Source organism: Drosophila subpulchrella, chromosome 4 (genome assembly GCF_014743375.2).
Source record: "Drosophila subpulchrella strain 33 F10 #4 breed RU33 chromosome 4, RU_Dsub_v1.1 Primary Assembly, whole genome shotgun sequence".
Lineage (NCBI taxonomy): Eukaryota > Metazoa > Arthropoda > Insecta > Diptera > Drosophilidae > Drosophila > Drosophila subpulchrella.
Window position 1 is genome coordinate 2212929 of NC_050608.1, and position 4646 is coordinate 2217574.

The window sequence follows — 4646 nt, forward strand, 5'->3', positions numbered from 1 at the left end:
CTGGGTGTCATCGAGGAGAGCAAAAGCCCGTGGAGCAATCGCACAACAGTGGTGTCGAAGCCAGGGAAAGACCGGTTCTGCCTGGATGCCCGGAAGTTGAACGCCTTGACTATCAAGGATGCATACCCTCTGCCCAGTATAGAAGGAATCCTCTCCAGAATAGATCAGACGCATTACATCTCCAGCGTTGACCTGAAGTTTGCGTTTTGGCAGATCGAACTGGATGAGAAGAGCAAGGAGTACACTGCGTTCACGGTTCCAGGCAGGCCGTTGTACCAATTCCGAATGATGCCGTTCGGACTGTGCAACGCGGCACATCGCTTGGTGCGACTCATGGATCGGGTGATACCAGCGGAGCTCAGATCCAACGTCTTCGTCTACTTGGACGACCTGCTAATCCTGGCTCCAGACTTTCAGACGCACCTGAAATACTTGCGTCGGGTAGCCCACAGTCTGAAATCAGCCGGATTGTCCATAGGGTTAAAGAAGTCGAAGTTTTGCTTCAAATCTTTGACTTACCTAGGGTTTATAGTCGGAGGTGGACTGCTGCGGATGGATCCTGGACGTGTTACGGCAATCCAGAAGATGCCTTACCCGAAATCCATGAAGGAAGTACGTGCCTTCCTCGGCACAGCGGGATGGTATCGACGGTTCGTCAAGAACTTCGCTACGCTAGCCGCACCACTCTCCGAGGCCTTGAAGAAGGCTGGAAACACAAAGTTTTCCCTAAGTCCCAGCGCCACCCAGGCAGTTGATGACCTGAAGTTGGCCTTGACGAGCGCGCCGGTCCTGGTTCATGCGGATTTCAAGAAGCATTTCTTCATCCAGTGCGACGCATCCCACGTTGGCGTCGGCGCGGTATGGTTTCAGCGGAACCAGGACGGAGACGAGCAGCCCATCGCGTTCTTCTCGGCCAAGATGAACAAACACCAGGTTAACTACTCGGTCACGGAAAAGGAATGTCTGGCGGCCATCCTAGCTATTCGGAAGTTCAGACCGTATGTGGAAGGGATGCCCTTCACATGCATTACCGATCACGCCTTAAGTGGTTGATGACAATGAAGGATCTTTCCGGACGACTCGCAAGGTGGTCTCTCCAGCTGCAGGGCTACGATTTCAGCATCGAACATCGCAAAGGCAGCGAGAACGTAGTCGCCGACACCCTATCCCGCATCATCGAGGAAGTCCGGATAGATCCAACGGAGTTACTGGGATTCGAGACGACCGAATTCGCTGCGGAGGATTATACGGAGTTAGTGCAAGACGTGGAGTCCAACAGGGAGCGCTTACCGGACCTCAAGGTGGACGGCGGACTCATCTTCAAGCGCATGAGTAACCCCAAAATGGACGAGGAATTGGAAGGATCCGAATGGAAGCTGTGGATCCCGCAAAGCCTGACGCACAGCTTGATAGAGCGTGCTCATTCGGACCCCAAGGCTGGCCATGGTGGGATGACGAAGACCTTGGAGATCCTGCGACGCCAGTTCTATTGGCCAGGGATGACCATCCAGGTACGGGAATACGTCCGGAGTTGCGAGGTGTGCAAGGAACCCAAGGCGCCAAACTTCCGGATGCAGGTCGGAATCGGAAGAAGGGTAGAGACGGAGAGGCCATTCCAGAAACTGTACATCGATTTCCTGGGCAAGTATCCGAGGTCCAAGAGTGGACACGCCTGGATATTTATCGTGGTTGACCACTTCTCGAAGTACACCTTCTTAAAGGCGATAAAGGAGGCGACGGCGTCGAACGTTGTAAATTTCCTGGTAAACGAGGTATTTTACAAGTTCGGGGTGCCTGAGACGATACATTCGGACAACGGCAAACAGTTCGTATCCAAGGCGTTTGAGGAGATGATCGATGGCTTCGGTATACAGCACATGAGGACTCCCGTATACTCACCACAGAGCAATGCCGCGGAGAGGGTAAACCGGAACGTCTTGGCCCCGATTCGCAGCTTCTTGGACGAAGATCACCGGGAATGGGATGCACATTTGCCGGAGATTGAGGTGGCCATCCGAAACACTGTCCACTCAGCCACAGGGGAAGCGCCGTTCCTCACTGTATTCGGCCATCACATGTTCCTCAACGGTTCCAGCTACAAACTAGCCAGACGACTCAGGTCTCTGGTCGACCATGAAATGGCCGGAATGCAGACCAAGGACAAGCTTCGGGTTATCCACGCCAAGGTGCAGAAGCAACTGGAGGGTGCATACCAGACGAGGTGGCAGCGCTATGATAAGCGAGCCCGTACGCTGCTCGCCAAGCCAGGACAAGAAGTCTTCCGCCGCAACTTCGTGCTTAGTGATTTCAGCAAATCTTTCAACGCCAAGTTTGCTCGCAAGTTCCTTAAAGCCAGGGTGGTCAAATCCGTCGGCAGCAATGCATACTTGCTGGAGGACCTCCAAGGCCGCAGTCTGGGAGTATATCATGCCAAAGACATCCGGTTGTGACCTGAAAGAAGGACAAAACAAAGTATACGAGCATCGCGATCACATCTGCAATACTTCCCGTCATGCGTGGGCCCCGCGTTAGGCGCCGATCGAACTGCAGGATGGTATCAGTGCCGTGTTGAATCCCATCGTATCTCCAAAGCTACCAATTATTTCATCGTTCTGCTGAAACTCCGGGCAGCGCCCCTCGAAATCTTTGGTTGATGTTGCAATTGGAGTCGAGTGGGAGCGACGTTATCGATAGGTTAGGTCGATAGGGCGATAGCTGCAGCAGCGGGATGAGTCTGGCGGGCGATCCGGTTTTAATTAATCCCGGTTTAATCCCGGTTCGCTCTGGGATTACTTCTAATGGCCCATGTATCCAATGACCCAATGCTGAGAGAGGCCATGTAATATGGCGGGGGGCGATGATCAGCAGATATCGTGATAGTCCCGGCCATACTGTCCAACAATCAAGGCAGATGCAGCCAGGTAGACGGGAAACTACAAATTTGTCTTTGTGCTTAAAAATCAAATAGTGAGTGAGGTTAATGTTAGATAGTAGTTCAGTGTTTAATAATTATAATTTATAAAGGCAGCCGGGGTCCCAATACAAAGGGCCCCGGAAGATTTATTTGGAGTTTTACCGACATCGCATACTTCGCCATACCTACCAGCCCGACTTGGCTGCCCAGCAACCGGTGTCCGTTCGACCTGTGCCGACGACCCTCCAGGAAGGCCTTGCACAGTCGACGCCTACGACGTCAACATTTCCCGGTGAGTCCGTTCCGGTGTACCGCGTCATCCTCCTCTCGGAAACTTCCAGCGGTCGCATTGCGGCGCTGAGAAGGATCGCCATTTTGTCTGGCAGCCGAATCTCGGACTGCCATTGCATAACTCACCGGAGAGCGCCTTTTTCCTGTGTGGAGGTCCGGATCACTGCTGGCCCCCGGCGAAAGGTCTTCCGCCCGGGCTATCATTGCCTCCAGGCCCGGCCCAATAGTGGCTGAAATTCAGGAAAATTTAAATACATGTGTACCTTTATTATATATATATTGATATCTACTTCCCTGTTTGTGAATTTATCCGGAGTTAATCCCGAGAGCCTTATTTGTCCTCGTTGTTTGCCTAAAATTTAAAAAGGTCGCGAGCATAAGTTTTATATGGTATAGCTTACAGTGCAGTTACATACCTTTTTGGCCTGTCCCTTCTTTTCCCTTGGAGCTCCTCAGGATTAGGTGACCATACACATACGCATCGCGTATGTTCCTTTGAGGGCCGCGTTTCCATGCGAGCTCTACCAATACATGACTGGTAGAGCATAGTTTCCGCGGCGCCTGTACCCTTTTCCAGCAAAACAAAATCCTCTGCTTTGACCGCGTAAATGTTGAAGACGGCGGCCAGGTTTCGGTCTTAAAGGCTGAGGAAGGATAGATCTGTTAAGAGGAGCATGTATATAAACGATTGTACTTACGATATTTATTAAACCTTTGTAATACCCACTATGTGTGAATAAGCTTTCCCAGTGGGGGAGATGGAACCGTAGCCGTAGTCGCGAGGAGGGGGCTCCTGCCGACGGCGAATGGGTGGTGCCCTGCAGCATCTTGAGGGCATCCATGGTTGGGTGGGAGCGCTTGGCTAGGACACCAAATGTAATCCATTTTCCCGTCAATATTTGTAAATTTTTGCTTTGTTTACATTTTTGTCTTAGTGATGACCGATAGTTTAGTAATGTGAGACCGAGAAGTTATCGATTTTATGTTGCGAGCTGTGGCATTAGGGGTACTCTGCCCTGAGGAACGACTGAGCTAGCGGCACTGCCACCGACAAAAAGCAGTTCGTAACACATAAACAAAGAAGTGTCGATCGCACTATCCACTTGCGATTGCGTCACCTAATGCACTAACAGTAAATTGTAAGACGCAAACCGAGGTTTCATTCTAGCCAATTCTGTAACATACAATTAGTCTTTTTCCAACGTTCTAATAAAGAATAACCAACAAATATAAAAAACTCCTGATTTTTTATTCGGGCGAAGAACGACTCATGTAAATGGCGCAGTCGGTAGGATCTTTTCAAAAAAATATCCTTGCGAAAAAACAAAGTCGGGAGCTTACTGATCAATTAAAAGGATATAAATATAGCTACTAGGATAACCAGATCAGCGCGTGGAATTGCCCACAAGTAAGCAATTCAATCGACTAGCTCGGAAGTGCA

At 50.6% G+C, this 4646-nt stretch overlaps 1 long non-coding RNA gene across 1 annotated transcript; it reads right to left on the reverse strand.

Annotated features, from left to right (window-relative positions):
- Positions 1–3528: 3528 nt before the first annotated feature.
- On the reverse strand, positions 3529–4093 carry LOC119558146. The gene is made up of 3 exons (XR_005220167.1): positions 3904–4093; positions 3622–3849; positions 3529–3557 (listed from the first exon to the last, which is right to left on the reverse strand). It is a non-coding gene; the product is annotated as an uncharacterized LOC119558146 (long non-coding RNA).
- Positions 4094–4646: the final 553 nt, after the last annotated feature.